Raw genomic sequence first — 13,480 nt, 5'->3', positions numbered from 1 at the left:
GGGCGGTTGCCCTGAGCCTCTAATGGCATGTATGTAGCTTATTGCTAATTCGTAGTTACCTATTGTTATGTCCGATTTTAAAATAAAAAAGTGCGAGTAGAACTTTCTGGACAACTGAGAACAAGCAATATAATACGAAAATATAAGGTTCTCTAGATGTCAGGAGTACTGCAGAGACTACCGAATATTATTTAATGAGGCTTTCCAAACGATTTCGAGAATCTTTTGATATTGGATGCCTACCCAAAAAGTGCAAGGTGGGAAAGTTGCAAACGATACATATAACCGGCGATCAGGATTGTCATCTTTCTTCCAACAACCAATATTTTGTGCGAAATTCGAAGTGCACCAATTGTCTTCAACATTCATCAGCGTTCCTGAATGATTTTTTTTTCTCACCTAGGGTGCGCGGTTGACGGAAATAATTTTTGTGGGAAATTCAACTACATTCTCAAAAAAAAAAAAAAAAACCCGTGCGTCTACTTTTTCGCACAACACTCGAAGAGCCAATCACCAGAACTTATGGAGGCAGCTCAGTGGACGACGATGCCAAAAACAATGTTTAGACCAAAAAACAAACTTTGAGTTTCGACATTAAGCAAAGCAAGCCTGACGTTTTGCATTGACGATAAAATAGATTAGAACTCGAATTTTATGAAATCTCCAATCGTCTTGTTCGATTATAAGGCTCCCGCCTTCCAGTGCAGAGCGCAGATTGAAATCATAGCCGTTTAGATGACACTGGACAAGACCGAGTTGGATATAGCATTTCTTTTTTTACGGATTGGCGAAAACGGGCTCAACTGGAATCAGAAAAGAAAGAGAACACGAAAAAGATTGATCACATTTCCGATTCTCTGTAATGCTGAATTAGAGCGCAGCTTCTGAGGAGGAGGAGGGGAGGGTACGGAGGGGGGGGGGGGTCTTGTACGACGTCAGACGCGACGTCACGTGTGACTTCACGAGCGTAAAATGTTCTCGCTAAATTTGGCGGGGAAATGTTTCTGCTGAATTTAGCGGAAAATTTCCCCGCTACACTTAGCGGAAATATTTTCCCGATAAATTTAGCGGAAAATTTTTCCCGAGTTGAGTTCGTCGCGTGCGACGTCATTATTCGAAACGTCTCATAATGCAACGCGTGGTTACGCCGACGGCGACGGCGACGCCGACGGCGCTTAAGCCGGATACGGGCACCTAAGAGTTGCGCTCTAAAATGAAGCGGACTGGATACCTATCCAGTCTCTTCAGGTCGCAGAGGAATCAACAGAGGGAACATTGATAATCCCGGAACGCCTAGATTGGGCCTGGACCAGATCCAGTCCTTTTTTCACACCAGATCTGGCATTTTCGTACGGAAACGTAAAGCTTCGGCGTAGAACGTTTCGGCGTATGATGACTTAAAGCCCCGTTTATCTTTCGATTGTTTCTGAACGCACGAAGCCTATTTTGTTACCTACGTGTGTATCTTCTTCGCATGATATTTTTGTAGGCTCTCCGTGTGGATGACATTAATAATTACCACTACAAATGATCATTGCTTTTTTTCTCTCTGTTTAAGAATGAAATGAGTGTGATGAGTTAAAATGTATTTAAACCGCTCGCCACTTGGTTACCAGTATATGCTGTGGTGATATTTTTATGCCACCGTCAACAGCGTATGAAAATTCCACGTTGCTACTTAGACACACAAATTAGACCTTAGAAGACAAAGTCGATCGGGATTGGCAGACATTTAGAAACAGTTGAACTTTTAGAAAGATCTCACATCCTAATCAATATACACATTATATTTCAAGCATCAAAATATAGCAATATGCAATCATCTGCCTGCCTGCTAAGCGGTTCAACTACCTACTAAAAAAAAAGATTACACGGAATTGTTTCTGCACCGAAACATTCGTCCACGGAAAAGTCCGGATAACGAAAATCCCATGTTCCGAAATGTCCGTATCACTCTAAAGAAAAAAGGGTGTCAAAAGGTGTATCGTTAAACCCTTTGTCCCATATAATACACCCCAAAACTTCAATTCGACGTACAGCGCGCTGCAGTCGAACTGGCGGCCGGATATTTTACGAGGGGCTTGATAGCCGTGTGGTACAACATTTTAAATAGCTAAAGTACGTATCAAAGACCACATAAAGAAAACACCGAGTTTTTACAGTAGGGCCAAGAAAACCCCGATTATTTTTCTTATTGTCAGCAAAACGTACATTAGCTATTTTAATAAGTTTTACCACGCGGCTATCAAGCCCCTCCTAAAATTTCGGGCCGTCTCTTCGACTGTAGGGCGCTGTACGTCGAAATGAAGTTCTGGGGTGTATTATATGGGACAAAGGGTTTAAGAATACACCTTTTGATACCCTTTCTAAACGTCCTGCACCGAAAAGCCCTACATCGAAATGTGCGGATCCCACAAGGACAATGACCCCTCGCAGATGACTGACACATTTAAAATGAGCGTTTATTTTATATCTGTGAAATTATTTTTTGCACTAATTCTTCATTCATGTTATGGTTTCCACGATTCCAGGAGTAGATCAAGGTGCAACCGGGGGCGCTTCGAACAATGAAGCTGCTAAGACCATGGAGGCTAGTAAGGAGCATTTTTTGCTGTTTTACACCAACTTCGAAGCAATGTTCTGACTGGCGTTCTACATCGTCTTGTGAGCTGCGAGGGTACAGGGGCAGTCAAAGCACCACGAAAGGAAACCAGCTCGTAATGTTAAGTCGACATCCAAAATAGTCGCCATATAGGCTTCTTGTCCTATCAGAAACTTTAGCAATCACCGTTACCCTAATTACAAATGCATGGCCTAGTTTTGCTGTCATCAGGATAACAGCATAGATATGCTTCTTTTCAAGCACAGTGCGTTTAGGGACTAGATTTTACGCGAAAAGCGTTACACTCGACTGTGACAAAAAGGTGTTACACGCTTTCAATAAACATAAAAAGCTTGCTTAATAAAACAAAAGCATAAGCATCCAAATAAAGGCACATTTAGTCAAAATTGTGAATCCCCAATTATAATTAGGCGTAATGAATTGTAACAATGGAGATTTTTCCCCAAGAACTGAGCGCAAATCGAACCCCGGACCGTGTGATCCGTAGCCCGATGCCTTCGCTCGCCGCCAGGTGTCGCTGATGAAAAGAGGGAAAGCAGCAGGGCCACGTATGACTCGAGGGAACCTGCGCGAGCAGGTGACCGTCAGCGCGCGTTAGTGGCTCCGGTTGACGAAACGTACTTTGCCCACGTGATCTCATGACGACAATGGGCAGGTTCGATAACGCATAAACAGATAGCTCAGGGTCCCAACTTCCTACAACAAGTAAAATATGTGTAGCGTAGAAGACACGATAAAAACAATGCTTTTTATAAGCTTATATTTGTCTTGCAAATAGCGTCAAATGCGCCAAACCATCTCTATTAAAAAGCGACGCCATCTTATCGGAGCACTTAAATCACAAGAATGCAATCCGTGCGACGCGACCGAAAGTAGACAACAGATCATCCGGAGCTGCCACGCTTTGTAAGCAGAACGAGCTACATTCACCAACACATTGAAGACGCTCCACGTAACGCCAGGAAATTTTAACGGTCTACTCTTGTCGACGGGCTCCCGGGCGAAGAGAACTGACATTCACAAGCCCGTAATTGACTTTCTAGAGGCAACAAATCACGTATTTAGGCTCTGAGTTTATTCAGTTTACTTGTGTACCTTAAATTGTCGATAGCTCATGCGCACACTATACTATGAAGGGCGAGAGCGGTGGTTGTGTCCCGCTTTTGAACAGGCCGGGCCTTGTGCGGACGAGCCTCGGTGGAGCCTCGGTTGGGCGAAGTCGGGACCCTTCCGAGGAACGCGCGCTCGGGCCGGGATTTGAATCGCCACCGGAAGTCGGAACTTTTGGTGGCCCCCCTTGTACCGCAGCGATGAAGCCAGGGATTCGTAATACAACAAATTTGTATATAAACGAATGGAAGGGGCACAGCGTTTTGTTTAAAGTTTAGGGGAAATTTAAGAGAAGTTGATGTGAAATTCTGTACGTCTTATTTGTTATAATATTGCATAATAACCACATATATAAGCTCATCGCTCCTTTACAGCAGAAAACAAAGTAGAGGAACAGCCCCGGGAAAGCCGCCAAGACAACGGAGGCATCTGCAGTCTGCTTGCGCCTCTGGCGAACCTGGCTCAGAAGGTCGTCGCCATGTTCCCTGTAGTGGGTCCTTTCTTAAAGAAATTCGTGTCCTTCGTCGAGAAAATGTTGTGCAACAGAAATGCGGGGATCGCGTGAATGCCCATTCGGTGGTGGATCTCACACCACGCGCTATCCCGGGGATATAGGAATGTTTACTTGTCGTTTCCAAAATCTTAGAAATTTATCATCTTTGAAATTTCGTTTTTTCGAAACACTCATCAGATTTGATCAATTCAAAGATACGGCATTGCTTTTTACAGAACCAATAAAACATAATTTTGGATTTTATATTTTTGTCGTTTTCTGTTCGCTCCATATAATCACACGCATTGAGTGTGATTTAAGAAAAGGGCGATGGACAAGAAATACCTATCGAGGTAATGAAGCTGCTGGTGTTTAGGATAAATACCATAGTCGAGTAAATTAGTGTTTGCGAAACGAACGAGCTCTCATGAGTCACAACGACTCTTAGCGTTCACAACGGAACGAAAAGCCAACCCAGCTGCACCACACTCTTAGAAAAAAGGGTCAGTATAGTCCTCCCTAAAGGGAGGAACGCTCTTGACACATATGTTCCTTCAGAAAGGGAGAAACTTTCGTCCCTTAAGCAGGGGAGGAAAAGTTCCTCCGTCGACTGCATCTCATTATGGCGGCCACGAATCGAGCAAATCGAGCTCGGTAAGGCTTAACGAGAACACTAAGTCTATTGCACGAAGCGAGAGGAGCAGGAAATAAAAACGTAACACGAGCTTTCCGCGAACTGTATTTATTTCCGAAGTTTCTTTACCCCTGCAGGTAAAGAAACTTACGTTTCGAAAGCATGCAGTCACTCAGTCTTCTCATCGTCAGCACTGCGATGTTCAACGGAGACAACCGGCACTCAATTCCCGCACTTTATGTCCTACCTTTGCTATTCCTCGAGCCACAATTCCTTCGTCAACCGTAGCGTCAACCGCACATCACGGAGGAGTGAAAATCATTCGCCCGCAAAACCAAAAGCCGCTCTCAAATAAAAGCAAATCCGAAGCAACCTCTTGGCTTATCTCAGCACGGTAACACGAAATTATGGCGTAGCCGCGTAGCGTAAAAGGATGTTAAATCGCTTGCCACCAGATGGCAGGGTCAAGCAGAGTAATCGCACGTAGCTAGGCTAGGTGGCGCTAGGTACCGCCCAATTCATGTTTTACAAAAAAATATTTTTATTTTCTTACGCCACAATTGCATTTCCTTTTCATCGGAATCTCTAACACATGTAGACACGTTGCGCACACTACAAACATCAGGTCAACATATATTGAACGCATACACAGGCATCGCACATACAAACATCAATACAACAGCACACTACCCCGATCACTACAACCGAGCCCTGCGTTTCCGTCTTTTATAGTGGTCGTTTTGAGCGTACGGAATTTTTCGGTGACTCCCTAAGCAAAAAAAAATATTCCGAACATGTTCATTTTTTTCCAGCAATGTCATACATCTGAGGCTCTTTTTAATGGCTCAGGGGATGAATCTCTTATTAAAAAGAAGACGCTCGATCATGCCATAATTATTTGAAAGCCAATAAATCGAGCCGCTCCAATGTGGTTCCAAGCCATGAGTTTGTTTTCCCGCATGGCCCTTCGTAGCCAGTATTTATATTGTAGTGTTCGTTTTCTATTTGTGCTGTTCGCGCAAAGCTGCAATTGCCGTCTTGAATTAATCTCTGTAGAGCGGATATCCACTCAGCTGGAAGTGATGCTTCACGGGCACAGAAATCGCTTTTCGATCAACTTGAATGCAGTCAAAGCCGCGACTTCCGACAACTGTCAAGTGTACGGAGCTGCGCCGTTGCGAGCTCGAAAACTTCTAGCGCTCATCCCAGCGCGCCACTTAGAGGGCAGTTTCTACAGGAAACGTAATATATTTAAACAGTAAAATAAAGGATAGCGTTTCTTTGTTTTTTTTTCGATTTTGCCTGTCTTTTTTTTTATGCTAAACTTTCATTATAAATATACGTACTTTCCGTCATACTTTCGTAGTGTTGTCTTTTCCCCAGAGCGCAATCGCTCTCGGGGACCGACAGTCACATTGGCCACTGTACGATAGGAGCTTACCTTCCAGACCAGCGTTCCAACATGACTATCCACACGTCGATCGACTGCACCTAATCCCTCAAGTGGTTTTAAACTCTTTAATGTAAAGCGGAATGTCATCCTGCGACACCCCGGCCCCTCCGATAACGGCCCGACCAGCGGCATCAATGCCCGACAGTTTACGTCATCTCATCTTGTTACACCACTGATACGCGAACACACGGACACATCGGCGATAATTCCAGTCTTCTGTTCACAACCCACAACACTGCCATCACGATGTCGCTGACACGAAGAAATACAGAACCACGTTGACGATGTTGCTGACTCGCAGAAGAATCACGTTGAACACCGGTTGGCACTCGGCACGGGACAACGGAACCGAACTCAGCACGGAAGGCACCCAGGCAGCCGGCAGGAAAACCTGCCTTCCTTGGACGCAGTTCCCGCGATTTCCATAACGTCGAAAACGTCGACACAGTTCCTCGTGGTTTCGCTGCTGTAGTTCCGCGTGTGTCCCGCAAATTGGAGACGGCCGTCTTACCCAGTGTATGTAGCGCTGCTGGCACTGCTCCGGAACTTCGCTGTTTCTAGCGGCTTCGTTAGCTCCTTTGATAAAATTAGTGGTAAAAACGTCAATGCAACCGAAATGTTCTGCACGTTTGGACTAGAAGACGGAATTACAGGCGGCCTTCGCTGCCGCTGAAGCTCAATCAACTCAACATTAATTTATTAAACAACGTGCGCGATGTGCTCGAAAAACGAAACCGAAAGAAGATGGGTCGGGAGGGCGAAAGCTTTCTCCGGTCTGCCTGGAGGAGGAAAACGTCTCGGAGAATAATAAGGACTTTAATTTTCCTTTCATCGGTCTGGGTTTGTTTATGTGTGTTTTGGTAAACAAAAATTAAAAAAAAAAAAAACTTTACAAAAAAAAAAAAAGACGACTTCTCTGGGGATCGAACCGTTGACCACTTGGTCAGTAGCGCGATGTTCTACCCCTGCGCCAACCGAACAAGGAGGAACTCGCCCTCCTCCTTTCATCTGAACTGCCGTTCCTCCCTTCTCTGGGCAACTTGTCCGCAACAAGGAGGAACAGTCGCTTTTGCTACCTTTCTCCTCCCTTTTTTCTTAGAGTGCAGAAGTGCATTATCGTGGAGCTCGTAATCTTTACACCCTTGCTATCACCGGACAAACCAAACGCGCACAGAAAGTGCGGCGCGATCCTACGCTCTTCTTTATGCGTGATTAGTTCATACGGTGATGGAACACGCACAAGGAAGGAGAGTGTCGTGACGAAGCACTTTTGGCGCAGCCTGATTGGGTCTTTCGGATCGTGGCGTTGGCGGCGGTCAGACTTGGTGTGATACGAAGTGTTATTGTTATTAAAATCATAATAGTATTATTTCTAATAATAATAATAATAATAATAATAATAATAATAATAATAATAATAATAATAATAGTCTTTATTGCACAAATGTAAATACAATACATACATATGCGGGTCCGTCAAAAGCCAATAGCGGCTTGTGGGACTGAACCCGGCAGCGGTGTAATAAAACATCAAACCAGTCATTGAAAGATATCACGCAAAACAACAATGTAAAATAAAGAAAAAAAAACACACACAGCAGTCAGGATACAGATACAAACTCCCGCAAAATACTCATTTAAATATAAAGCACATACACAACTAAACCAAATAACCACCAGACCGCAGACAAAAACCCTGTCAATAACTAGAGACAGGCACGTGTTACGATTATTGCTCTTTCATATTGGAGGCAAAGGCCAAAAGGGAAACCAAGCTTAAAGTCAGCATCGGGGACTATCTGCAGATTATTCAAGATTAGGGTCAAATAAATGATATAAAGCCGAAAGGGACTAACATTGCATGTAAACTGGAAAACGAGAACGTAAGTATAACTTTAGCATATTGCTCTTATAGTTTTTTTTAATTGGCGCTTTGTGGTTATCCCAAAAATGTGTCCGGTAAGCCGTTAAAGAGTTCGGGTACATAAAATGAGCGCAGTCGTTTTCCATATTTTGTAGAAACACGTGGGATTATGAAACGTTCACCGTCTCTCAAAACACGTTCCACTACAGGAGGCGTTTTAAAAGAATTTTGCCAGATATGCTTAGTAATTACACATCTTTTAAAGAGAGCTAGGAAACGCGGCAGGCACAGGGATGCAAATAATTCATTACTCGGCATAGAATCAGACGCGTACGCTGCACCCCTCAAATTACTTTTTAGGATCGTGTCGATTTTATTTTGCCACAGCACTGAACAGTTTGCATAAATAGTAATACCGTACCGTAGCAACCCGTAGGCTAAAGCATTGACTATCATCTTGCGAACAGAAAATGGAAAAAAGGCCTTTGTAGAATACAACATACTTGATACACTTCGCAGTCGCTTGGCAACATAGCTTAGATGAGAATTCCACGACAGATCACTGTCGAAGGAGATTCCCAAATACTTGTTGGAAGGAACAAATTGAATAGGTGCACATATGCAGCGCGTACATTTCGAGGAGTGCAACACAAAGGGAATTTCTGGACATTTGCGTTTCAGGGGACTCCTGAAACACATTAGTTTTGTTTTATAATAATAATAATAATAATTTTCTTTCTTGTAGTGTTTATAAACAGCCATAGACGCCTTCTTTTTGGAAGAGAATAGAGACGGGGTCGCGGTGGAAAGGAGAACGTGAGAAGCGTGCATCGTTTCTCAACAACCGCGATTTTGACGGATGGGTGTGAACAGGCTGTTCATGTTCATTCAATTTAATCTATAAGTATTGTCAGTCTCCCAAGTTTATGAAACGGAGTGGCAATTACAACGTAAGAACATACAGTCTAACAGGGATAAATAAATATGAAACTAAACAGCAGCCCAATAAGAAGCGCCGACATCGTGCCTCGATTAATGAAATCATGCATCAAAAGGCAATATCAACCGGGAAAGCAAAAAGAAGAAATATAGTTTTGCACAAATTCATTTTCGACTCAAAAAGAAAAATGTTGCTGCCAAATCGCGACATGCTGTAAACGTTAAACAATATTTTCGATGCATTATTAAAGTTTAAAAAGGTGTACATGAAACATTTTTTTCGGGTAAACCGTTTTACTCTCGGAATGCTCTAGGAAAGAAAGTGAATTTTAAGACGTCATTACGAACAGATGGGTTCTGAATGAACCAACAATGGCGATGCCTTGATGATTCGATTGCGCAGATTTCAGTGCAATCGAATTTATTAATTTTAACGGGATTGCTATGAATAAGTTGTAAAATCAATTTTAACGTTCAAAGCTTAGTTCACAATACAATTTATGGCAGGTTCCTAAGTTCAGACAGTTTGGTAGGCAAGTCAATGCGGCGATATTGTCACGGTTGGTGACCAAAAGAAAACAGGAAATAAACAGGGAGAAATAAACGTTTAATGTGGCGAACTTGTGCCGAAAATAAAGAAGGAAACAGAAGAAAGCAGAGCGTCGCGGGCGTCGAAGTCGGCGTGTCAGCAGAATCGAGCGCTAGGGCGAGACTGACTCGACAAGGTCGCGGGCGGCCTCTTATCTAGAGTGCGCCGCTATCTCGAAGATTCGGCGAAAGCGGTTCGAGCGTCGCGTGATCGGGGCGAGAATGAACACGCACTTTCTAGAAAACAAAAGCAGGGATAAATGATAGAAGTTACGTGCGGTACATGAATAAACGGGAACTTTCTGGAGGACCGTGACCGAGCGTTGCTTTCTCAGCCTTGCGCGCGGCATTACTCCCCCCTTTAAAAGTGCATCGCCCCGATGCAGTGTAAAACAAATCAAAATAAAAAAGAACGATAAACTAAAGAGTCTTTTGGAGCACAAAAGGTCCACAGTCCTATCGAGCGTAGTACGGCTTCAGGCGCACGACGTGGACGACCTCAGGTCGTGGTGGGCGGCGTGACGATGTTCGTGTTCCGTCGGGCATCACCTCGTAGTTCAGCTCGCCGAGGCGACGAAGTACCTTGTATGGTCCAAAGTACCGTTTCAGCAGTTTCTCACTGAGGCCGCGGCGACGGATGGGCGTCCATACCCACACCCTATCTCCGGGCTGGAAGTGGACGTCCCTGCGACGAAGGTTGTAGCGGCCGGCGTCGACGCGTTGCTGGTCTTGAATCAAGAGTCGGGCGAGCTGGCGAACTTCTTCGGCGCGTTGAGCAACCGCCTGGGCGTCGTCGCTCTCGTTGTCAGATGGCTCATGGGGCAGCATGGCGTCCAGCATGTGCCATGAACGCTGATCCGCGATCTGTAATCAGAACTTCTGGAGCGCCGTGCCGGAGGACGATGGACTCAATGAAAAACTTGGCAACTTCCACAGCAGTCCCCGAAGGAAGAGCTTTCGTTTCGGCGTACCGCGTGAGATAATCTGTGGCGACGATGATCCAGCGGTTCCCCGACGTCGAAGGCGGAAAAGGACCAAGTAGATCCATTCCGATCTGCTGGAAGGGTGCAGTTGGAGGAGAAATAGGCTGCAGGAGTCCGGCCGGCCTCGTCGGAGGTTTCTTGCGTCGCTGGCACTCGTGGCATGATCGTGTGTACAGGTGGACGGTCTTGGGGAGCTTGGGCCAGTAATACTTTTCACGAATACGGGCCAGTGTCCGGCTGTATCCAAGGTGTCCGGACGTCGGGTCGTCGTGACATGCTTGAAAGATCTCCCCTCGAAGGTCGGTCGGGATTACCAGCAGCCACGGCGAGTTGTTGTTCCCGAAGTTCTCTTTGTAGAGTACACCTTGTCGGATGGCGAAGGTCGGCAGTACTCGTGAGAAGACACGTGGCACGGTACTCCTGCCCCCTTCCAGGTGCTCGATTAATGCGCGCAGCTCAGGATCGTCCCGTTGACGTCGTGCCATATCGTCGGTGTTCACTGCTCCTAGGAAGCACTCGTCGTCATTGTCGTCGCTGCAGCCGGAAGGGGTTTCGACGGGGGCTCTGGACAGGCAGTCGGCGTCGCTGTGCTTGCGGCCTGACTTATAGACCACTGTCATGTTGAACTCTTGTAGTCGAAGACTCCATCGAGCGAGGCGTCCTGACGGGTCCTTCAGGTTCGCAAGCCAGCAGAGCGAGTGGTGGTCCGTGACTACACGAAACGGGCTCCCGTACAAGTACGGACGAAACTTCGTTATTGCCCAGACGACCGCAAGGCATTCTTTCTCAGTCGTGGAGTAATTTTTCTCCGCCTTGGACAATGTCCGACTTGCGTAGGCGATGACTCGCTCGATGCCTTCTTGCACTTGGACTAGTACTGCGCCCAGTCCCGCGTTACTTGCGTCCGTGTGAATTTCTGTTTCCGCATCCTGGTCGAAATGTCCAAGCACAGGAGGAGTCTGGAGTCGTTGTTTCAGTTCGTCGAATGCCTGCTGTTGCTCCTCGGCCCATTCGAACTTCTCGGCGTCCTTCGTGAGATTCGTAAGTGGTGCGGAAATCCTTGCGAAATCCCGAACGAAGCGTCGATAATAGGCACAAAGTCCAAGGAATCTTCGCACGGCCTTCTTGTCTGTCGGCGCTGGAAATGCCGCGACGGCGCGAGTCTTCTCGGGGTCTGGGCGGACGCCTTCGTTACTAACCACGTGGCCAAGGAACTTCAGTTCGTCATAGGCGAACCGGCACTTTGACGGCTTGAGTGTGAGTCCGGCGGTCTGAATGGCTTGAAGAACAGCTCGGAGTCGTCTCAAGTGCTCGTCGAAGTCAGCTGAAAATACTACGACGTCGTCAAGGTAGACGAGACAACTCTGCCACTTCAGCCCTGCCAGCACGGTGTCCATGACACGCTGGAAAGTTGCTGGCGCCGTGCATAGTCCGAAGGGCATCACCTTGAACTCGTACAGTCCATCCGGCGTGACGAAGGCTGTCTTCTCTCGGTCCCGTTCGTCGACCTCGATTTGCCAGTAGCCGCTCTTCAGATCCATCGATGAAAAGTATCGAGAGTGGCGCAGCCGGTCTAGAGTGTCGTCGATGCGGGGGAGTGGGTAGACGTCTTTCTTCGTAACCGTGTTGAGCTGCCGGTAGTCCACGCAGAACCGAAGAGTTCCGTCCTTCTTCTTAACCAGCACGACTGGAGAGGCCCATGGACTGCTTGAAGGTTGGATTATGTCGTCATTCAGCATCTCTTGAACTTGCTGATGGATCACCTCCCTTTCCTTAGCGGAGACTCTGTACGGCGATCGATGCACAGGGCGCGCGTCGTCCTCGGTAACGATGCGGTGCTTGGCAACCGCGGTCTGGCGCATCTTCGACGACGTCGCAAAGCAGTCGCGGTATTCGGCGAGGAGGTTAGCCAGCTGACGCCGTTTAGGGTCCGGAAGCTTAGGGTCAATGTCGAGCTGCGCTGGCGACGTACTGTCTTGCTGGGGCGGCGAGGATTCGTCAGTAATCGCGGTGATTTCGGCGGGGTTTCGGAGTTTCTCGATGTGGCCCACGGCTGCACCTTTTGTGAGGTGTTGCGTTTCGTTTCGAAAGTTTGTCACGAGGGCCACAGTCCGCCCGTCCTGAAGTTCAGCTACTCCCCTTGCGACGCCTATGCCTCTTCCCAGGAGCAATTGGAGGCTTCCCTCGAGAAGAACTTCGCCACAGGAAGCTTCATCGATCCCGACAAGTACGAAAACACTCGACCGCGGTGGTAGGTTTACGTGGTTTGCGAGGACTCGGACCGTGGGTGACGTCGCTTGGGGTCCCTCCGCTGGTGGAGCAGGTTTTCGTAGCGTCAGCCGGTTTGTTCCGAGATCGATGACGGCGCCATACTCGCAGAGAAAGTCCATTCCGAGGATAACGTCCCTCGAACAGTCTTGCAGAACGACGAACTTGACAGGGCACGTTTCACCGTGGATGTCGACGCGAGCAGTGCATCTCCCGACTGGTGTGATGAGATGTCCTCCGGCGGTTCGTATTTGGGGTCCTTCCCACGGCGTCATGACTTTTCGAAGGCGGCGGGAGAGCCTCCCACTCAAGACTGAGTAGTCTGCTCCGGTGTCCACGAGTGCCGATGCGTCGAGGCCGTCGATCACAACGTTCAGGTTGTTAGACACCGATGCAGGAGCGTCGTTGTGATGCTTGGGGTCGGGAGAGTGGGAGCGCTCCGTCGTTCTTGGAGGCTCTTTACGTCGGTTGTCTTCGGCAACTCCACCTCCAGGGGTTGCCGCGCCTAGTTTCCCCGGTGAGGAG

General features: G+C 47.1%; 1 long non-coding RNA gene across 1 annotated transcript; it reads left to right on the top strand.

Moving 5' to 3' along the window:
- The first annotated feature begins 2,529 nt into the window (after window positions 1–2,529).
- LOC115328969 lies at window positions 2,530–4,489 on the top strand. Its single transcript, XR_006077363.1, has 2 exons — window positions 2,530–2,594; window positions 4,108–4,489. It is a non-coding gene; the product is annotated as an uncharacterized LOC115328969 (long non-coding RNA).
- The last annotated feature ends 8,991 nt before the right edge of the window (window positions 4,490–13,480 follow it).

This window comes from Ixodes scapularis, unplaced genomic scaffold (genome assembly GCF_016920785.2).
Source record: "Ixodes scapularis isolate PalLabHiFi unplaced genomic scaffold, ASM1692078v2 PGA_scaffold10__122_contigs__length_95168666, whole genome shotgun sequence".
NCBI lineage: Eukaryota > Metazoa > Arthropoda > Arachnida > Ixodida > Ixodidae > Ixodes > Ixodes scapularis.
This window is presented reverse-complemented; position numbering and strand designations above follow the sequence as displayed.